The sequence below is a fragment of the Colobus angolensis genome, unplaced genomic scaffold (assembly GCF_000951035.1).
Source record: "Colobus angolensis palliatus isolate OR3802 unplaced genomic scaffold, Cang.pa_1.0 Scaffold342, whole genome shotgun sequence".
NCBI lineage: Eukaryota > Metazoa > Chordata > Mammalia > Primates > Cercopithecidae > Colobus > Colobus angolensis.
Genome location: NW_012116733.1, coordinates 1629434 through 1653655, shown reverse-complemented (window position 1 = coordinate 1653655; position 24222 = coordinate 1629434). Strand labels below are relative to the sequence as shown.

At 38.4% G+C, this 24222-nt stretch overlaps 1 long non-coding RNA gene across 1 annotated transcript in view; it reads left to right on the top strand.

The window, feature by feature from the left end:
- LOC105519270 overlaps nt 1-24222 on the top strand; it is a 198598-nt gene that overhangs the window by 47175 nt on the left and 127201 nt on the right. The window lies entirely within an intron of this gene.

Here is a 24222-nt window from a genome sequence, read left to right as displayed (position 1 = left end):
GCCAATAATATGTTATCTCCAGCTTTGTTCATTTTGCTCAAAATTGATTAAGTTATTCAAAGTTATCTCTCTCTCTTGCCTAATTGCTCTGGCTAGGACTTTCAATATTATGTTGAATAGAAGTTGTGAGAGTGGGCATCCTGGTTCTCTTCCTGAGCTTTTCTCCATTCAGTATGACATTAGTTGTGGGTTTATCAAATGTGGTCTTTGCCATGTTGAAGTACATACCTTCTGTTACTAGAGGAAACACAAAATCAAAACCATGTTTTTTTTTTTCTCTGTTCTCACTCACAATGACAATAAATAGAGAAGACTTTGGTGACCAAATGTGTGGGAGTTTTTCCCCACAAACCGAGTAAGCAATCAATTCTACAGCAGTTACCAGCTGGGTGTTCTCCAACATGATTCTAACACTATCAACCTGAAGATAGCATCAGATTCCACAGAGTGAGGGCTCAGTCTCCAAGACTGCCTCCTCTTTAGACACTAGTCACAAGTCTGGACTTCTAGAACATCTGACTAGTTTCAAGTTAGGGTTCCCACAACCCCATTTTTTGGTTCAATTAATTTGCTAAAATGGCTCACAGAACTTAGCAAAACATGCTTATCATTTTATTCTAAAGGATGTTACAAAGGATACAGATAAAGAGATACATAGTATGAGGTATAAGGGAAGGGGCTTGGGGCTTCCCTGCCCTCCCTAGGCCTACTACCATCCAGGAACCTCCTGATTCAGCTTTGGGAAAGCTCTCTGAATTCAGTCCTTTTGGATTTTTATGGAGGCTTCATTACATAGGCATGATTGATTAGACCCTTGGCCATTGGTGATTAAGTTAACTTTCAGCCTGTCTACCCTCCCCAGAGATTGGGGAATGGAGCAGAAAGTTTCAACCCTCTAAGACTGTGTTGATCCCTCTTGTGACTAGCCCAATCCTGAAAGGTACGCAGGGGCTGCCAGCTGTCAATCAACTCTACATAGACTAGAAGTCAGATTTATTAAGTCTCTGAGCTCTCAAGGATCTACAATTACTTGATTCTGCCACCTTTCCAGTGTCCCTTATTCCTTCCCCATGCCCTCATTTTCTTCCTTACTTGAGATTCATATTTTATTATCATTTCCTTGTTTACTCTTTCAACTCTGTTGATCCTCTTCCTCTTTATAATCACTTGGCAAAATCCGAAACTTGCTCAAATCCAGCTCCCACCCATTCTGACCACTAGAGCAAAAACCAAACCAAAACCAAAAAATATATACATAACCCTGATGACTGATATCACTTTAAATTCATGACCACCAACCTCGCAGGGATCCTTGTTATTGAGTGGCAAGGATAAAATGTTTCTCTTTCTCTGCTTCCTGTACCCGAAGCATGCTTTCTCCAGATATCACATCACTTATTTCTTAAACTGTTTCTCTGCTCAATAGCACAATATCAGTGAAACCTATCTTGATATTTGTACTTAAACTAGTGCACACCAGTCTTGACAAGCATCCCATAACCCCGTTTTAGTTTTCTCCTAACCTTATTATTGTCAGATGTGCTGTGTATTCTACTTAGTTGTGTAGTGTGACTCCTTTACATTCACAAGTAAGTTTGATGAGGTAAAGGTTTTCCCTAGAATGGTTCATAATATACATACACTTTTGTTTGTATGATTGCCAAATATCAGAACAGGGCTAGCTTCCTAATATGAAGAGATGAATTCTCTTTCTCAAGCCATTTCAATTGTTCTGTGGGTCCCTCAGTCTCAGGAAACTTCATGAACCATTTCATTTTCAAAAATACCATAAGAAGTTAAAGTCTTTCATAAAAATGTTATAGATGTCTGTTTGCCATATTGTAATGCAATCACTTTCTAATTTTGTTTATTCTTTTCACTATAATAATCTATAATCCACAATACACAAATAAACTCCCCTAATAAATAGGGGGGACACTTTGATGATGCTTTACTGCTGTTTGCATATTTATAGCATTTTGTGATCTACACCATTACCAATTAATTTGCATGCATTCCAATTATTATACTTATTTTCTCTAATATTTTGCATCACTATTTGAGCTTAAGAAGTTGTCACTAAATATTTTACATGTATTATATAATACATATAAAATTATATAATATCTATTATTACTATTATATTATCATGGGGGAAAATGAGGTATCTGTCTGGGGAGGCATAGATGGCACAATGGGATGTGTAGAAGTAATGATATGAGCAATACCAAAGAAGTGAAAAGGCGTATCATTTCTACAAGGCAGTGATTCTCAGGGCTGGAGCCCCAGAGAGGGAAAAGATTCCAAGGAGAAAGGCCACACTTAATCAGGCTGTGTCACGGGCAGTTCCCAGGAAGTTACCACAGAGTCAAACATAAACAACTTGGCAACAGAAAAGTCCTTAAGTTAAAGGGAAGGAAAGGAGAGAAGAGGAGAGGCAGAAGAACTAGAAAACTGGAGAATAAAGCCAGAAATTGTAAACTGAGAATTGAATGAAGTGAAGATTCAAATTTACAGTAAAAGGAGATCATGTAAGGAAAGGAAGGTTTAGGGTGGATTTGGGGCACATCTTACATTCAGCAACTGTATTACTCTTTCCAATGGTGGACAGCCAGATCCGATTAGATGATAGAATGGTGTCTTTATTGTATTAGAATCATACTGGGTTCACGCTGTTTTTGGAAGATAATCATTAATGAATGTATGAGCACTACCACATGCCTAGGACTAGAGAATGCATTGAAGCTTTGATAAAGAAGTATAATGACAGCGTCTTTCTTCATAAGAAGCTTATAATCTAGTTAGAGAAAAGGCAAGCTTTACACAGGACATAATCAGCGAGCTAGCTAGCATATAACATAACACATTGCATGATAGGAAATAAGCTAAACTGATTATCATAGTTGGCAGGATCCAAGTTATAGGGCATTCAGAAACTCCCCTGAGAAGAGATAGGAGAGATGGTTCAGATAATAAGGTTGGTCCTCCTCCCTAGAGAGGGATCGCCAAGTCAAGGGAGGAATAGAAAAATCTTCACCATACAGATTATGTTTGATATTCAAGTTGCTGCATGAGAAGTGACTGTATGGGACTGAGAGCAGGGCTTTTAGGCAACAGTTATTATTGGAAACCATCGATTGAGTCATTGTTCGGAAAATTTATTCAAGACAATGAAGGGTCACCAGAAACGGTCTAGCATGGTGGAATGACAGGAGCTAGATTAGCAAGTAAGAAATGATGTGAATAGATTGAACTGTGGGTAGGATCCTGAAAATCAATGCAACGTAGTTGTCATGCTGCAGCTGACTGTTCCATGGGTGATGAAAGAGAAAAGGAAGTCCCAAGTAGGACTGGTCAGATATCATTTAATGTTGGAACATGTGGCCGTATTGTACTTCTAGGATTGACTCTCTATGATTTGGTGATGATATAAGGTTGAGCTGTAAGTTGTATTCAATTTTTTAAAAAGAAAAAAAAATAGATAGGCAAGAATGAAGGCAAGAATGGACACTGACTATGCAGGCCAGATAAAAGCTCAAAGTTAAAGACTGATGTGGGCTAGAGTTGTAGGGAAATATCTGTGAGGAAACATAGCTTGACGTTAGCTTACAAGGTTGAGTGGAAGCATAAAGGCTACAAGAGTAGGGCATAGAAAAAAAAAAAAAAACCTCTTAGGTGGAGAGCAGGTTATAAGCATTTTCAAATAAAACATGGATGAATATTAAAACCAGTATGACCACAACATGCTGAGAAGGCTTAGCTAGTGGACAACAAAGGTAGCCAGATTGCTGATTCATTTTCAGGCAGATCTAGTTTGGACCTCACTCTGCTTCAGTTCTTATCAGTCTGACTGAGTTAGCCTGGTGCTCAGGCAGGTACATAAAAACTCCTAAAGTAAACCCATACACAGTCATTAGGAAAATGAACCAGGTCCCTGGGGAAGCATTGTGATATACAGTGTCTGAGCTTCTCCAATATCCTTATGTAATAAGGTGCCTTATAAATGTTATTAGCTTCAGGTTTTATGGCAAATTTTATGCCATTTTGATTATGATGCCGCTGGATGACAGCTAGTTTACGTTGCTTAAACATCCTCCGTATCTAATGTCGAAACCAAACTAATTAGCTATAACCATGAAAATGGCTGTGTCATGTGAAAAGGAAACTATGTAGAGTAAATTTCTTTACCCCAGGATGGAGACTGTTATACAATGATTACCTTCAATTTTAAAACATTTACACAAGGTAAAAGTCACAGAAAGGAAATTAAAAAATGAGAATGTATAACTGTTGTTTTCTAAATACATTTTTATTTGTAGCAGGCATTCATGGTCCAAATTCTTTAACGGTTTATGGCCCAATGAATCACTTTCTCTTGGTCACCAGTTCCATGTGGTTGTGTGTTTATTAATGTTTCCTGATGGATCATCAGTCCATATTTCTTTAGAACATCCTCGACAACATATTCAGAACATTATTTAAGACTCATTATTCACTGAAATAAAACATGCAAAAGCACAAGTTGGGTAGTGGGGATATTTTATTAGTGTGTGCTGTACTCTAAGTCCCTCATCAACATAAAACACTGTAAAGAGTCTATAAATCTAATTAAGGGCATTAGAATAAGAAAAAATCACAGAGTATTTAGTAAGGATAGGCAAGCCTTATGCAGAAGCAAATTTTTCGTTGCAGTCATAAATGGCAATTGAAAAGCCTTCGTTACTTTTTAACACTTGAATACAGAATTGGTGGAGATGGTGTTTATCATTAAACAAGCATAAGCAACAGAACCAGGTAAAGGCTACTACTTCTTTTGTTGTAGTGACTAAATTTTTATCTAGGGAAAGCTAACTCCAAAAGATCAGAGGCACTAATTAAAAACCTTTTCTTATATTATTTAAAAAGGCACTTCTTCAAAAAATATTTTTTCCTTTGTTCATTGACAAGGAAATTGACCATGTGGGCCTCCAATGAGCTGGGGATGGAAGTGGGTGGGTGGGTGGGTGGGGTGAGAAAATGAGAATTGCTCTGGTTGTAAGAAATGCAGTAAAGGGGTTAAGGGCCCAGACTTTCCACACACACTCTATCACACCACAAATTTGCCTTGTTTATATGTATGTGTGTGTACATACACACACACACACACACACACACACACACACACAGAAACAGAGTCTCACTATGTTCGCCAGGCTGGAACTCATACCATGATCAAGCAGTCCTCCCATTTTAGCCTTCGGAGTAGCTGGGACTCCAAGGCATGCACCACTGTACCAACTCACAAGTTTACCTTTTTAAAAATCAGAGGTGGCAAACTCAAGGGCTATGGCCTGGATGTGGCCCACAGACATAGTTTACCTTTAACAACATGTTAATATCTTAAGTCAACATTTGAAAATTAGGAGATTTTACATAAAACTTCCATTTTCTGGCTTTTTGTGAAAATCTGGCAACACCGAGTGTGCATTACTGTATGGCAATGGACCGCTGCTCCCTAGAGATGGGTCTGGGCTCTCTAGCCAGCTGCCATATCTGCCTCTCTCTAGTCATCCCCAATCTGGCTTTATACATGGTTTTATGAGCTCCCTGACCCTGAAGGGGCCTTTGCTTCAGGAAATGAGAGACTCTTTGACCTACATTTGATAGCTGAGAAGGAACACTCACCTAAATCTTCCCTGAACAGAGAATATTGTTTACTAGTGACCCTATGACTCCCCATATACGGGGATGTAGTTGGAAATTTCTTTCCAAAGAGAAAATAATATGAACACTGGGAGTCCATTCTGCCATTGAGGTCATCAGGCCTTATTGGATTCTTTGTCAGTAACAAAACCAAGTACCTAAACTTTAGAAAACTAATGAGTAAATGCAATCATCAAACAGATATCTATTGAGCCTAAGTCCCTGGGCCACAATGACCTTTTCACAGGGTGATTAAAATGGAAGTTACCTAATTAGTTTAATTTTAATTCAGGGCTGCTTGCCCTTAAAATGTCCTGCCTCACACAACTTTCTGTGGTCTGGCATTCCACAGAGAGTGATGTATCCCTTGAGATAATTATTCCTCATGCTGGAAACGAACTCCATTCCAAGAGCAAGAGAGTTTATCTGATGCTGTCTGGTGGATCTCTTTTGAAGAGAGAAAGAGTGACTTCAGGGAGCCTCAGGCAGAAAAGAAAGTGGGAATTAATGAGGAGGAAAAAGAAGCATTGAAAGGAAACTATGTGGTATCCACTACGGCGAGCCAAATTTGCTCCGTCTATCCACCTAGTTCTGTATGGCCTTGAGCATTTCAGTTAGTATCAGACACCACCATATCCCTGCCCGCTGGGGATTGTATTTAGGTTGCTCTAGGGCTTACTAGAGAGTAACTGGGCTTACAGAAGTCGTTTATGTTTCCCCTCTTTCTGCAGCCCAAATGAAACAGAGGAATCCTATACACCTTTGCATTCAGTTTTCTCACTGCCAGCCATTGACACAAGTGACTTGTAGACTACACATGTGTATTAAAAACAAACCCCAAACCATATCTCAACACTAGGTCTTCCTGATTCTGTTTATTTATTGGAGCATTCTGATTGGCCTTTGACAAAAAAAAAGTCAAGTGAGAAAAATCACTGAATGCCATTTTTTAATAATATCCAGATAAGCAGGGGATAAGAAATTAAGTGAATTAACTTACTGTTTTATCTAAATTAGCACATGGCTACCTAATCTGATCATTTTTCTCTCAAATTCAGCAGTTCAATTGTCTTGGAATTATATATACATAGCTTGATGCTCTTTCATTCATTTCTTTTAAGAAAGATGCCATCATAAGCAGTTCAGTAAGTTCAAAAATGACTAAATCAAAGCCTCAGCCCTCAAGGAACTTACCCTACTGTGCTAAGATAAAGTCCATGTGCAAATTGCTGTAACATTCAGCAAAATATATCAAGAGCCATGTGGTTGGCCCAAATATAAAAATAATATTTTTAAGGGAGGGCAGAGCCTACCACAATGCCTGGCACATAGTAAACCATCAGTAAATGTGTGTTGAACAAGTGAATGAATGACTGACATAAAACTATTTCCAACTGGTTTAATCAAGTAACACCTTACAAACTGGCTGAAGTCTATGCTACCTCTATGGAGGCTAAAATTTTCATAGATGAAGATAGGGTAGATAAGAAGACATTCCGGAGATAATGACATGTGAGAGAGTGTGGGAAATATTTGAGGAGAATGAGTAGGTAAATTTGGCCAATGAAGAAAATTAAAAATATTTAATGGAATAGTAGAGCTCTGAGTGGGGAGGTAAGTTAGAGATAATTTGTGTATATTAAAGTTGGATTATTTAAAACAAAGGCAAGCTTGAGAACACTGACAAGATCAAGCTTTGTATCAAATCTGTATTAAATGATCTGGGCAACAGCATACCAGACATCTAAACATGTTTTTCTCCCTGCATTCCTCCTTTTCATGACATCACACTGTCAAAAGTCAAAAAAAAAAAAAGAAACATGAATGTATATCAAATCAACCAGAAAAGACATAGGGCTAGAATATACTTTCTATACCCTTTATTTTCCCCCACTGCATTATCTGTTTTATTTTAAACATTCGTCAATTTAATTTTTAAAATTGTTGTAACTTACTTCTTCAATGCCCATGCTACCTTCAGTGTAGGTAAACAAACTGGGCAACGATTGCTAGGTAGCCACAATAAATTGAGTATGTAAAATATTCCATTTTTCACTAATTATTTTATTGTCAAATAGACATTTACACAAAATGATTATTGATTGTTTAAATGGCAATTTCCCAAAACGTCTTTTTAGTCTGTTTTTCCCCCCGACTTGGTGATTTTACTGTTCTATTAAAAGTAATTAAAACTAAACCTTCAAAAGATTAACCACTTAAGTCTCACTTTTGAAACAAAGCAGAGAACCTACTTATAGAGGAATAAGTGTAGAGGTAGACACGCAAGACAGGTATTTGGAATTTTACATGCCATTTCTTACCATCTTTTGTTAACATTCCCAATTATAATAGAAAAATTTAAGAATGTATTCACAAATACTCAGAAGTTAGCTTGGTAAGCTATTCCCAAACTCTCTGGTGAGATGTTCCTTTAGTTGCAATAATTGGCACCACTCTGTTGTTTTATGGAGATGGGCTGTCTGTCCCTGGTTGCAGTCTTGTCAGTGAAATGTTTAATAGTTTTCTCTTGCTAGAACAGGGCCCCAGTGAGAAATGAGACTCCTGTGCCACTTTTGGAAATAAAGAAACGGACTTCTCTAGAGTTCTGACCAGCTGCCTCATACTTCAGCAAAACAAACAGACACCTTATGTGTAACTTGCACAATCTTATGAATGAAACAATTACAAGTCTTCTACTTACTTTTGGCAAAAGAATAAGAACCTTATAAAATCATGTGCCCCAGACATCCCTCCAGTATCAGAATATACTGCTGTAGCCCGCACTACTATTTTTTCTCTCTTTATAAATTTATTTATTTTTATTTTTGTTATTTTTTATCCCATTTAACAATACTTTCTCACAGAAGATGGGTGCACTTTCCAACAAGGAATTTAATGAAAAGAATGCAGAAATGTATATATTTATCTTTCTTTTCATTGCCTTAAATAGTTTCCCCTATGTTTAATTATTTGAAGTGAAAGTTCTGCTTTAAAGAAGTATTAGAATTAACCCAATGAGAAACACAATTTCTCCAAAAGGAGAACAAGAATCCCGATTGCAATATATCCATTAAAATGTCCCCACAAACTGTTCCAATCTAAATTATCTCAGACTGCTGTGTCTTTCCAGCCTTATTGATTTGAAAAATAACAAACAAGTATAAATGACATTTACAGCTCTTAATTGGTGTCATTAGCGGTTCTTATTATTCTGCAGGACAAGCACTAACCCTTTATTGAGAATTCAGTGATGCAGGTCTGCTTGGGATTCATCAGCCTTAAAGACAAGTAATAAAACAGCTGAGTGACTGACTTAGAGCCCTATTCATCAACAAAGGCCACATGCAGCTGGGCCCTATTTTCCCTTGATTTGTTTTATGCAGTTATTTAGACCTTGGAACTCCAAAAGGAAAAAGGCACAGCAATGGAAGGAACTTGAATTGATTTCTCATGCCCTCTGGTCTCAGTGATCCTAGGAGCAAATTTTAGGGTTATATCTGAGTCTCCAGTCTTTGTTTGCTCCTTAGTGGTTTCAACTAGACACAACAGACAAACAGACAAACGGTGGGTGAAGATGGGAACTTCCTTGCTCTTCTTGATTTGAAGTCATCTTTGACATGCACTAGGTTCTATTGAGGAGTAAATGGCTTACAAAGAAGTTTTGCCTTTTAACAGGGCTCAGGGTCTACCTTGGGCTTTCCAGGTTCAGCCACTCATTGACCATGGGAAGATGTTAGGAGACACATGGCTTTCCTGGCTCCTTGAAGACTGGCTTTCAGCTGGGCCATTAGCTGAGACTCAACTTCCTTAGGCTTCTTATGATTCTCAGCCTGGTGAACGGACAGAAGACACCTATATGGGTTTTTCAGGGCGGGTCATCTCCTCAGGCTTTGAGAGCTCAGTGACCTCCCTGTGCAATGATCTATGGCTCCCACACTCTTTTTCTTGTTATTGCCTTTTGATTTAATTTGGGCTTGCCATTTGTTCAGTTATTGATGTTCTACTTGGATAGCTACGATGAATATATGTTTTGTTTTGTTTTTATCTTTCATATTAACTGCAAGGTGATTGCTTCTTGATATCCAGGTAGCTGTTTCTTGTTGTGTTAACACACACACACACATGCGCGCACACACACACAGAAAGGTGACAGAAAATATCCATCCTTCAATCTTGTAACCCTGTCTCCTTGACATTGACTGAATAATTCAATGTAAATAGTTGTGCATAAAAACCTAACAGTCTATGAATCTATGATTCCTTATAAATGAGTTGCACAATACATATGTGAGCATTTATCTCTTTTAATTTCATAATTTATTTGCTGCAGAAATCTCAGCCGAGAAACAGTATCTGGGTTTCATCCACAGCCTGCTTTTTACCTAGTTGCATAAGCTGGACTGTATGAAGCAGAAACTAGGTCAAGTAGCACATGCTGAGGAAGTGGCTCCATTAAAACCTGGCCCCTGCTCCTCCATGTTCCTCCTCAATGCCCCTCTTTACCATTAGACCCCTGTGCAATATGATTACTCAGCCTTGCTCTCAAACTTTATTGTGGTAGCTCACAATCTGCTCAAAATGACACATTCAAATTAATAATCCAGGAAGTTAAGAAAAAAAATATACTACATTATCTATCCAGTTTATATTATATGAGACTGAGAGAGAAATATATATATTGAGAAATCAAGGACAATTTGATTAGTAGGTTCAACATGTCATTCAAATATTGAGAAAAAATGTATCTGTTTCTGATGAGTAATTTATATTCATTTCCTTACAAAGATGACAATTTGATGTAAATTTCTGCCCAGCAGTGAGGTGTTTACATTCCATAAGGAAAGGGTGGATGTCTTTTTTCATTTTCATTTTCCTGCCAAAACCAAGCTTAGAGTTATATGTGTTGCATGCTGGAGCCAATGTTATGACTTGTCTATGTAAAACAGGGTATAGGTGACAAATGCAAGCTGTTGTGGGCTTCCTACTGTGAATCTGTGAGCACCCGAGATTCTGCACTCCTATTCTGGCACTTAAGCTACATAAAGCAGCACTCCTCAATTAGGAGGGCATGGTGACCAAATGTGGGTCTTTTCTGCTCTCATGTGCAAAGGTTAATATGGGTCAGAAGACAATCTTAGTAATAAAAATGTCAAGTCCCCAAATACGGTCCTTCTGGTCTTTCCTTCACTGATGCCAGCAGGGTAGGATGGGTCTTATTTACTCCTGCATAGCACTGTATAGCAGCCAGCTGTTGACAGTCATCTCCAGAGAGCCAGTAAGCAGGACTGGTTGTAAGCCATCCAAACAGGTACAGCAAAATGAGCAAAAGGGGGGTTTCTGCATCCGAATGTAACTCTTTGTTCTTAGTCCTCAATGATATTTTTCATATATTTGCTGTTCAGTTGACTACCCCTCTTTTCTTTGCTTAATTTACCATAGTTAATTTTTATGTATTTCTTAAGACCAGCTCCATAATATTTATGTACCATTTATATAGATGAAAACAGATACATATCAGGTGATGGGAAGGGAGAAATGTCTTGGTTGCCCCAATATACTGCCAGCAATTCTGCACTTTCTCAAAGTTATACCTACCCAGAACTTGTTAGTCCTTCTTAAGGATTATTTTTACTAGCAATTACTATCACTATAACTTCTATTTGCTGAGCATTTGCAGTGGCCAGGTGCTGTGCAAATGACTTACATACACAATTTCATATAACCTTCACTGAAACTCAAAGGTGAGTGTTGCAACCCTTAATTAAGAGATGAGAAAACTGAAGACTCACAAAGATTACATGCTTTGCCCATTGTCATGCCATCAGTAAGTAACAGAGGCCAGATTTTAAAGCCCATGCTCAAATTCAAAGCGCATGTTTTTTTAAAATTTATTTTTATTTATTTATTTATTTATTTTTGATCATGATTCTATTGGACTTCAGCTTATTAGAAACATGTGAATGTTTGAGTACAGAGACAAGATGGTGGCACTCTGCAGATTCTCACAGGGAGCCTAACCCAAAATGGCTTGGGCAACTAACTTAGTTTTACTAGCCTCAAGTGTTAATGTTCAGGGGAACGTTGCATGCCTATCACCTCAGGGCTCAACTGCATCCTCTCAAATGGAGGTGGTGGTAAACTGGTGGTAAGCATTTATGTTTAATCACATGCTGTAAACTCTGAAACGTGGAGGAGATGCAGACAGTGAAAATTAGCCCCCAGCTTCATCATGTTGTTGAGAGGGCAACTAACTCTAGAGGGACACTTCTTACATCAACACATAAAAAAAGTGGTTAGATACAAAGGTGGGAGGAAGCCAGAAGTTGATGATGGAAGCAGGACCATGGAGGATTTGGGGAAGTGGTTCTCAACTCTAGATATCCAATAGGGTTACCTGAAGAGTATGTTTTTTTTTTTTTTTTTTTTTTAATTCCGATGACAGAGCACCATCCTAATTCAATAGAATCAGACTTTCTGGGGGAATTGGGCATGGGTATCTACACTTCTGATGCAGAGAGGTCTGAGGACTACTGGTCCGGTGAATAGAGAGATCTGAGGACTGCTGATCCGGTGAACAGCCCTTTCAAGACAGAAAGAGCAAGGTGTTTGGGAGGCAGAGGACTGTAGATAAGTTTTACTGTTAGAACTTTCTCTTGGGCCGGGTGCGGTGGCTCACGCCTGTAATCCCAGCACTTTGGGAGGCGGAGGTGGGCGGATCACGAGGTCAGGTGGCTAACACAGTGAAACCCTGTCTCTACTAAAATTACAAAAAATTAGCCGGGCGTGGTGGCGGGCGCCTGTAGGCCCAGCTGCTCAGGAGGCTGAGGCAGGAGAATGGCCTGAACCCGGGAGGCGGAGCTTGCAGTCAGCCGAGATCGCGCCACTGCCACTGCGCTCCAGCCTGGGTGACAGAGCAAGACTTCTTCTCAAAAAAAAAAAGCTTCTCTTGATTTCTCATCATATCCTAAAACATAAGTGAGTACACACACACATATGCATGCACACGCTTATTCCTTTGTGATGTCTTCTTTCTCCTGTTTCCCCTTTTTATCACCAAAAATTATACAAGAATATTTTCAAATACATTCATTCATTCTAATTATAAATGGTAGATGATTTGATACCTTTCCAGAAATATAAATTTGTAAGAGAGATGATGTTCATATGCTGAAATTTCAAGCATCCAAAAATATAGGATTTTAAAAACTATTTATTAGCACAAAATCACATTGCATTGACATTCATATATGGGTAACCTATGCAAATTAATTAATTGACTACAAAAAGGATTTACTTGGAAGAGAAGATGATGAGTTCAGTTTAAGATATTTCAAGTTTGAGGTTTCCATGGGAGATTGAAATGGAGATTGTGTGGGCTGATCAATCTTAAGAGAGAACTCAGGACTGATGAACATAGCATTTCAAACTATGGGTTTCTAATCTGATGAATTAATGGCAAAGTATCTGTTCTACCTGATCCAGCTTTTCTTCTGGAAAATAAATACGAGTTTCTCAGTGACTGGCACTTTACATGGTAGCTTCTTATTTTTGTATCATCTTTCAGTGAAACTGTGTAATCAACCACACTAACATACTCCATACTTGAACACCAAACATTATATGCGGTAAAGACATAAACATCATCTGGCACCAAAGAATATTCATATATCTAGATCTACAAGGCATTTCCACATTCTTGGTTACTAGCTTTTGAAAAGGGAGGATTCTAATTAAGGTTCCTCCCTGCATATTTCATTACAATGGGTGTAAGGCTTTTCTGCCAGGTTCTTCAGGTCTTCAGACATTCACAAACCTACTTAGTTGTGATGAGAACTAGTTTAGAATCCCTGAAGGGCCAAAGTGAAGATTTCCTCTGATGGAAAAGTATACTTTAAATGGCTCAATAGAGGATGTCAACTCAGCAACATTTATTTCAGTGAGCCAATGTTACTTTGAGAATGGTACTAAACCCCTTCTTAAAACAGATCTTGATCTTTTGGATTGCTATGAAAAGCCAAAGTTGAGCAAGAGAAGGCTGAGTATTTATTGCTTAATGCAAACATTCAAGAGAAGCAGACAACAGATTTCTCCCAACTTGTGCAGCAAAAAAAATGCATGAAACCTGTTATTGACAGACCATCGTAGGGAAAGGTGGGTATTTATGATATTTAGACACTATGACATTTGAGCCTTATTATTGTATAGGTAGTACCCTCTTTTAAATGCTATGTCCTCAGAACAAACACATGTGAAGAGTGAAAGAAAGACAACCAGGAGAAGCAATATTTTAATATTTGAATTTTTTTGTTTATAAAATCCTAACCTCAAAGGAAAGGTGTCATTTACCTCAATGTCATTTCAATTAATGATTTAGAAGAAAGTACAGACAACTGGGATTTGTGAAAACCTGGGTTTTAGTCCTGGCTTCCTCATGGACTGACTTGGTGACCTTGGACTATTTACTTAATATTTCAAGACTTCAGTTTTCTCATCATAAAATGAGGGAATCAGACTAAATGATCTCTAATATTCCTTTCAGCATTAACATTCTGCAAATTTATTCTTTGAAGATAGGAGACCTCAAATGAGCATTTGGTTTAAAGTGTGACTGGTTTTACAATCAGATTTATTGTCTATGACCTATTCAGAATCCAATATCTACCTGAGGGATTCTCAACTCTGGCTTCAGATGCCACAGCATTTTGAACTTTAGCACTGAGAGACTTAAGCAGGTTTCTATCCTGACTTTTTCTTTAATAAATTAGGGAACTGGCATCAGTGAAAGGATATGGCTGGTTAAGGCTACATAGGTAGTAGCCTCAGCTGGACATAGAACTGGAATATTTTAATTGAAAATCAGCACTCCATACAAAATATATCTTTATTTAAAATGTATATGTGAATATGTGTGTGTGTGTATGTATATATGTGTGTGTATATATATGTATACATACATGAGATTATATGATGTGTGTGTGTATATATATATATCTAAAACCTGAAACCCAATTCTTGTATTCACCTGCATTTTAAGGAAAAGTGTCAGAGTGAAGTGAAGTGATGGTTGAAAGTTAGAAGTGTCACAGTGGCCAGGTCTAGTAGTCTTATACCTCCAAAGTTGCATAGACAAAATCTACAATTGATAAATTAGGAGCTGATCCAATTATTTCATTTTGTTGTTAAAGTTCACATGAATTAATCATAGCTTTTCACTCTATCAGTTTTATAAGTCTTCTCAAGTAAAATCCGTGAAGGTAGGGCTACTGTTTCTCTCTTTTATTATTTGCTCTGCACCTGAATTAAGGCTAGACAGCCAAGGATTAAGGATAGAGATCAGTTCCGGCACAAATCACCCTTGCAAACTTGAGCAAATCACTTCCTGTCTCAATACTTTCTCCAGATAAGTAAAACAAGGGAATTGGAATATAATGTACACTTTAGCTCTGAAATTTCAAGATTCCAGCAGATGGATGATATAGATGGATAGATTAGATAGATGATAGATAGATAGATAGATAGATAGATAGATAGATAGATAGATAGATAGATAGATGATAGATAGATAGATAGATGATAGATAGATAGATAGATAGATAGATAGATAGATAGATAGATAGATAGATAGATAGTAGATAGATAGATAGAGATGGCTGTTTTTTAAAATTAAACTAGGTATTAACAAAAAGTCAAAGAAAATGAAGAATTCATGTTCTCAGTTTATGAGATTTTTTCCCTCCATTTTTCTTCCCTGATATGCAGTAGGAACTGGTTAAATTAGAAAACTTCAAGTTATAAATATTTAAACTGCTTTTTTACAACATGAAGCTTAGATGCAAAGGCGTTAAGCACTTTAAGAAATAGATTGAAAAGAAATGTCATTATCTTGATTTTCTGAATTGATTTGCTTAATAACAATACTTAGCATTTATATAGTGTTCTGTATTTTCAAATTGCTTTATAATCATTAATCAGTTAATTCATGCAACCTCTCTGCGAGGTCAAGATTATTATCCCAATTTTACAGACAAAGAAATTGAGATGTGGAGAAATTAAGTGACTGGCCCAAGGTCATTGAGGAAATGAGTGACAAGTTCTGGTTTAAAACTATGAGACTGAGTCTACACTGGCTGAATGAATTGTAGAATTGACATAACTAACTGAATAAGTAAAGAAGAGATAACCATATTCTCCAAAATAGATAGAAACTTGATTTAAAGACGGTCACTTTCTAACTTTGAATTTTCTAAATGCTTTGTTTCCTGGTAGTTATCTTTTCATATATAGAAATAAACTATAAATCCAGTTGTAAAAAAATCTAATTTGTGATGTGTTGTTCTCATTGTAACACTCCAAACTTGCTGACCTATTTTTGCTCTGCAAAGCTTTTTCTTTAATATTTATTTGAGAAGTCCTCAAAACAGTCCTGTGATGTGTTGCATTCTAATATTTTCCCCTCCTCTCATGCCAATTCATGGGAGGAAAGTGGTGAACATCTGGACTAAAACAGTATTTTCGACTTCAAACCTGGTGTCCTTAGTACTATACCACAGCCTAATAAGATGGGAGCTAAACATGGAGTACACGTTTACATAAATATGAAATAATGGACACTGGAGACTACTAAAGGGGAGAGGGTAGGGTGCAAGGGCTTAAAAACTACCTTTTGGGTACTCTGCTCTCTACCTGGATGATGGGTTCAATTGTACCCCAAACCTCAGGATTACACAATATGCCTTTCTAACAAATCTGCACATGCACTTTCTGATTCTAAAATAGAAGGTGAAAGAAAAAAAGAAAATTATTTTGGTAGACCAGATAGGTTTTTCACTTGGTCCTCAAAAGGTGAATCACATTCGGATAAAAAGTAGTATTAAGGTGGAAGGAATATCTGAGTGAAAAGAAAAATGTGAGGAATAAATAGTCTGGATGTTAGAAGTTTTCAATACAGAAATCAGGCTGCATAGAAAGATGGTGCAAAAGTGTAGGAGGTAAAATATAGACCACATGGGCAAGGTGGTTGGTGCACATCTGTTGCTCTAGCCTAGAGAGGCTGAGGTGAGAGGACCACTTGAGGCCACGAGTTCAATACCAGCCTGGGAAACATAGTGAGACTGTGTGTGTGTGTGTGTGTGTGTGTGTGTGTGTGTGTAAACATACATACACGATGAGGCTTATTAAGCACATTATAGCTGGTTTCACGGCAACATTGGAGACTTTCAGGTAGCAGAGTGGAAAGCCATTCACCAGTTTATTTATTTCTCTCAGTTACTGCTACTGTTATTTTCTCCACACTGTCTTTAATATTTTATAGTGAAAACAATGCTTGAAAGAGAGATACTTGAAAGCATCTAGGCTTTGCCATGCTTTAAGTAGCTCTGGAACCTGGGACAAGTTGCTTTTGTTTTGTGGACTCAATTCCCTCATTAAACTAGGTGGAGTAGAGGCAGGAAAAATCGGATCTGAGCACCGGATAGTAGGTATTGTGCTCCATCTTGTCCACTTACCTTCTCATTCAGTACCAGAGAACATTAGAAGGTAGTTGTTCTTTATTTACCCATGAAGAAACAAATATTGAGAAATGTTCAATAATGTTCTCAAAGAGGCAGCAGAGTTGGTTTTTGAAGGTCTAAATAGATTTTAAAACCTTAGTTCAAGAATATTTATCTGGCATCCACCTATTTTAGAATAATAGAAAATTAAGATAAATTTAGGATTAAAGAAAATTAACTGAATAATTAAGTAAACCACTGGTCCTTAAATGCCTTGCACATTAGAATCACCTGGGAATCTTAAAAAACTACCATGCCTGACTCGTACTATAACTTATTCCTTTCCTTTCTCCTTTCCTTGTTCCTTTCCTTTCCTTGTCTTCTTTTGAGACGGAGTCTCGCTCTGTCGCCCAGACTGGAGTGCAGCGGCGCAATCTCCACTCACTGGAAGCTCCGCCTCCCGGGTTCAACTTACTCTCCTTCCTCAGCCTCGCAAATAGCTGGGACTACAGGCCCCCGCCACCACACCCGGCTAATTTTTTTGTATTTTTAGTAGAGATGGGGTTTCACCATGTTAGCCAGGATGGTCTTGACTCCTGACCTCTTGATCCGCCCGCCTCAGCCTCCCAAAGTGCTGGGATTACAGGAGTGAGCCATGGCGCCCAGCCCCCGGCAGTAGGATTTTTTAAAAGCTTCCATGTGGTCAGGCGCAACCCCAGCACTTTGGGAGGCCGAGTTGGGCGGATCACCTGATGTCAGGAGTTTGAGACCAGCCTGACAAATATGATGAAACCCCATCTCTACTAAAAATACAAAAATTAGCCGCGTGTGGTGGCGGGCACCTGTAATCCCGGCTACTAGGGAAGCTGACGCAGGAGAATCACTTGAACACAGGAGGCGGAGGTTGCAGTGACCCGAGATCACACCGTTGCACTAATTTTTTTCATGCCATTTTTCTCTTTTCAGACTTACCTTATTGTCTATTATTGTCTCTGTTACCTTTTTTTTTTTTACATTTTACATGTTTATATTTTTTGTGTGTCTTATTCAGCTACCTTGTCTCTGCAAATAGTTGATAAGTTATTTAATGATAGGAGGATATCATGTTTGTTTGTTTGTTTGTTTTACTTTACTCCACTAGCCCCCTCCCATCACATCTCTTTCCTCTCTCTGCTCCTGGGCATCATACGAATCTCAACACCTCAGAGGATCTACATCTACAGCTAGGGAAATACACAAGACACACAGTTTATCATCATATTTTCTAAAAAGCAACGAGGTTCTCACTGCTGGCATCACTTCTCCTTTTGGTCTCAGTGACAAGAATTTAAGACAACAGGGGTTTGGGAAGACTCTCTGAGTCTGCAGGAAAGTGAGAAAAATCCATAGAATCTTTTTTTCTATGGCTATGCTCAAACAGGACATTGATAGCTTGATGTTGAACACAGCTTCTTCTTGATGTTAGGGGACAATGAGACTGGGTGCAAATCCTCCTCATGGCCCTACAGCAAAAAAACCTGATGCCCTAAAGCATCGGATTTGCTCCCTCCATCTTAGCACAAAACTTCAAATGTTGTTTGAATTTAGAATTCTTTTAAATCCAGCTACAGTGCATAACTGGAAGGAGGCAGTGAATTTCAACAACTTACATGCACTGTTATCTAGGGAAATTTACCCATCTTTCATTTCAAATTTTCTAGCTAACGTTTTCATTCAAAATTCTTTATTTGAAATTTATGGGTAAAATAAATTGAGATTTCCCAGTTTCTGTCCCTATATAATGAATATTTGTATTGCATAATGCATTTTCATATCATTTTCTTTCTGGACACTGGAATCTGGAATGTTCTGACTCTTCTTTCTATTTATTCAAATCCTGCTGAGCCTTTAAACACCATTTCAAATATTCCTGTGAAGACATTCAAAACTCTAGCAGTTCTCACTGATCTCCTCCTTTAATCTGTTATAGCAAGAGTGTGCTGCACCACAACAATTGAACAATGAATTATTATATGATATTTTTGTGCCCTGTCAATTCCTATTTTCTACACTGCATATGTTTTAGTTTCATGTGTCAGCATTGATTGGAAGATTCTGAATGGCAAGGAACTTGTTTTCTCAACATGCATTCTCTATGTAATTATCTATTTATAGAAGGTACTCACAACATTCATGCTTATTTATTGATCTTCAATGACTTTGGTTTTGGGGAAGAGAGGAATGGAAATAATTTTAAGAAAGAGAAGTTGGTCTGCAGAACAAAGGGCAAATTTAATGTAATCTGGATTATTTACATACACATTTACTTTATGAATTCTCTAAGGCGTTTGAAAATCTTATTCTGGTCCTCTCTCCCTTGCTTTTTTCTAAGTCTCCTTCCTCTGTTGTTACTTAGTACGTACTTTGGGAATGCAAATTATTTCTTTGACATTAGACCAAAGCGAAACGTAATTAGAGAGGGAGATCAAAGATGCATCCTTTAATATATCTCAAGGCCAAATATGAATGATTTCTGAATGATCTGCTATTTTACCAAATTGTGTCACACAGATAATCAAAAGTTATGCTGCCACATTTAATCTTCCATTAACCCCCGCATCTTGAGAAGGATAGTGTTAAGTCTGTCCAAAATAGTATTGATCTCCTTTAACTCATTGCAAGTGGACTCTGGTTTGTCAGATTAAGACTTGGTCTGAAAGCTAAAGAGCCTAGGGATATTTTAAAAGACATAAACAGAAATAAAATGTGAAAAGCAATAAAAAACAAAGCACGACTAGAATCATCAGCTCTCATGATGCCTTTGGAATCTCTTTGGATTGGCAAGAGGGGAAGTATTCATAGCAGTATAAGGAAGGAAGGACTATTCTGCATAATTTTCTGCCAGGCTTGGCCTTCCTACTTTGATGATAAAATGGTTTGCTGAAGTTGTGATGCTTAATGAAAGTATACTTAGTATTTTGCCTTGAAGGAAAACAAAATATAGAGTGGCACATCTATTTTAATCTTCATGTAAACAAAACGCTATAATAAATGTAAATAAGAAGACCCCTTTCCTGGCCTCTTTGTATGTGATAGATGGGAGCAAACAAATAAAATTGGGCTGGATATGTAGTCTCACCAGTTTGAGAGGTTGAGATGGGAGGACCATTTGAGTTTGAGACCAGCTTGGGGCAACATAGCAAGACCCTATCTCTACAAAAAATTTAAATTTTTCTTCAAAAAAATTATCTGGGTGTGGTGGTGGCATGCACCTGTAGTCTTACGTACCCAGGAGACTGAGGTGGGGGGGGATCACTTGAACCCAGGAGTTTGAGGCTGCAGTGAGCTATAACATGCTGCTGCACTCCTGCCTGAGTGACAGAGCAAGACCATGTCTCCAAAAACAGAAATCTAATTAATTAATTAATTACATTTAATCAATCAATCAAGACAAAGAGAACCTTATTTAGAGGTAGACCATACTTTGTAAATCAAGTAATCCAGTTCCCTTATTCTGCAAATAACGTTAACTGTATCCTAGGGAGGAGAAGTGATGTGCCTAACATAACACATTCTATTCAACTTGGCAGAAATATGGCAAAAACTGAAAACAGTGAGTTTTCAATTCATCATTCCTTTCACTACATTATCATGGAAAGAATGAATTTTGATAGAAGCAGTGGAGATTGTGGGATGTATTTTCAAGGAACATGGGTGTTTTTTCAGAAAAGCTTTTCAAAATATACATGTATAATGAATAGGCTGGCTCAATAGGCAGGTTAACAAGAGAGGAGACATTGATTAGATAGCATTTTACATGTCCTTCTACCCCAGAAAGGAGTTTCAGGAGCATCTGTTTTGAAAGTGAGATGGTTGAAATATCAGAAGACTTCAAAAGTGATTCTGTGTGCCAATTTGAGGTAAATAGTTCCCCATTTCTGTAGCATGTTTCACTGAAGCACCTCACTTCCTAAGTAATGTCAGACTGCCCTGTAAAATGTTCAACACCCCTCCTTGCACCAGATTTTGTGGTTAGGTGATATGACACTTCAGAGGATTAACCAGTTCTCAAATTTGAAGAGGCTGACACTGGGTCAAGTTATACCTGAAAAACTTCACCATCCTGGAATTTCAGTAATGAACTTTGTATTGCCTTCTTTCCCAGTGATTTGGGAAAGTTGACTTACTATTAGTTTTATTTCATAATTCATTAGTTTGATTGAGTGTCACCAAGTTAAACATCTGGAGACAGATGAAAGGTATATGAATAACAATCACATTTTTATGGTATAGGAAAATAAAAATCTATTTGGGAAAATACAATGGTAATAAGCTGCTCTTGCAACTGTGTAAGTAAAGGGAAGCAAAGCATGTTCCACATTGTCATAAACCTCAAAAAATAGCCTGAACGGAAATATTTAGAAGATTCTACCTGGCTATATCTTCTATCTTGGTACTTTCTATAAGTGTGTGAATATCTTCCTAAAATAGATAATTGATTATATATTATGTATATAATAACACATGTACATTCAGAGGTAAATACATACATCTAGATTCTGCAAAGATGTTTATGAGGTGAACACATTAGTAAAATTTCTTCTACATACTGATTTTTGCTTTAGAATCTTAAAGAAGAAGAGAATTGGAAAATCCGCTGACTATACCATGATTGTGCTGTCCACAGTGTCAGCCAGAGAGTATAACCTGTGCACACTCAACTGAAGTATAAGCACGTATCATTTCTTTCTTTAAAACATTCCAGTGGCTTCTAATTATACTTCAAGTAATTATCTACTCCTTACTGTCATCATAAAGCTTTACCTCATCTGGACCCTGCTGATCTCATTTCAAACCATTGTCTCCTGTTATTCATCCATTAGGCCCACGGAATTTTTAAATTTTTTATTGAGCACCACTGCAACTTGTTCCCATGTTAGGCCTTTCATCCCTGCTGCTCTCTGTCTGGAACTCTGTGGCTCCAGAAATGTTATGCCTAGCTCCTTCATACCACTTCTTCTTAAGTGCCTCTTCAGACCACCTCATCTAAAAGAGCCCATGCATCTCAGGGATTCTTCTCTGTCATCACTCTGGCTTCCTATCTTCACAAAATTTACCTTTTTTCTTTTTACATTTTATTTACTTTCACTCTTAAATAATAATGCTAATAATTATTATTTTTACTTTTATGTCTGTCTTGCTCAACAGAATCTGAAATTTCTGAAATCAGGGTTATTTTTTCCTCTTTATTTCTATATCCGTAGTGTATGGAAGAGTGCCTGGCACAGAGTAGATCCCAAATAAATATGGATAGAATGAATGAATTCACTGAAATATGGGATAACAAAGATGAGAAAGAGCAAACATATCTACATTTCAGAGCAGCCTATAATATCACATTCAATATCTCTCACTCTTTCTCTCTGTCTCTTTAGTGGGGGAGAGAGGTAAGGACTGAGCTCTTCTCTCTGCTGAAAGGTAGAGACTCACAACAAGTAGGGGAATTAGAAATAATAAATAAGAGGGGGGAGCAAGATGGCCGAATAGGAACATCTCCAGCCTCCAGCTCCCAGCACGAGTGACACAGAAGATGGGTGATTTCTGCATTTTCAACTGAGGTACCAGGTTCATCTCACTGCGGAGTGCCAGCTGGTCAGCTGGTGCAGCCCCACCAGCCAGAGCTGAAACAGGGCGAGGCATCACCTCACCTGGGAAGTGCAAGGGGGAAGGGAATCCCTTTTCCTAGCCAAGGGAAACTGAGACACACAACACCTGGAAAATTGGGTAACTCCCATCCTTATTAGGGTTTTACCAAGGGTCTTAGCAAACGGCACACCAGGAGATTATATCCCACACCTGGCCGGGAGGGTCCTACACCCAAGGAGCCACCCTCATTGCTAGCATAGCAGTCTGAGATCTAACTGCAAGGCGGCAGTGAGGCTGGGGGAAGGGCGCCTGCCATTGCTCAGGCTTAAGTAGGTAAACAAAGCCTCAGGGAAGCTCGAACTGGGTGGAGCCCATCTCAGCTCAAGGAGGCCTGCCAGTCTCTGTAGACTCTGCCTCTGGGTGGAGTCTGACAGCTGTCTGACAGCTTTGAAGAGAGCAGTGGATCTCCTAGCACGGAGGTTGAGATCTGAGAACGGACAGACTGCCTGCTCAAGTGGGTCCCTGACCCCTGAGTAGCCTAACTGGAAGACATCCCCCACGAGGTGCAGACTGACAACTCACACCTCACACGGCAGGGTACACCCCTGAGACGAAGCTTCCAGAGCAAGAATCAGACAGCAGCACTAGCTGTTCAGCAATATTCTATCTTCTGTAGCCTCTGCTGCTGATACCCAGGCAAACAGGGTCTGGAGTGGACCTCAAGCAATCTCCAACAGACCTACAGCTGAGGGTCCTGACTGTTAGAAGGAAAACTGACAAACAGAAAGGACGCCCACACCAAAACCCCATCAGTACATCACCAGCATCAAAGACCAAAGGCAGATAACACCACAAAGATGGGGAAAAAGCAGGGCAGAAGAGCTGGAAGTTCAAAAAATCAGAGTACATCTCCCCCTCCAAAGGAACACAGCTCATCACCAGCAACGGATCAAAGCTGGACGGAGAATGACTTTGATGAGTTGAGAGGAGAAGGCTTCAGTCGATCAAACTTCTCAGAGCTAAAGCAGGAACTATGTACCCAGTGCAAAGAAACTAAAAATCTTGAAAACAGAATGGAAGAATGGATAACTAGAATAATCAACACAAAGAAGGCCATAAAAGAACTGACAGAGATAAAAACCATGACACGAGAAATACGTGACAAATGCACGAGCTTCAGTAAATGACTCGATCAACTGGAAGAAAGAATATCAATGATTGAAGATCAAATGAATGAAATGAAGCGAGAAGAGAAGTATAGAGAAAAAAAAGGAAAAGAAATGAACAAAGCCTCCAAGAAATATGGGATTATGTGAAAGGACCAAATCCACGTCTGATTGGTGTGCCTGAAAGTGAGGGGGAAAATGGGACCAAGTTGGAAAACACTCTTCAGGATATCATCCAGGAGAACTTCCCCAACCTAGTA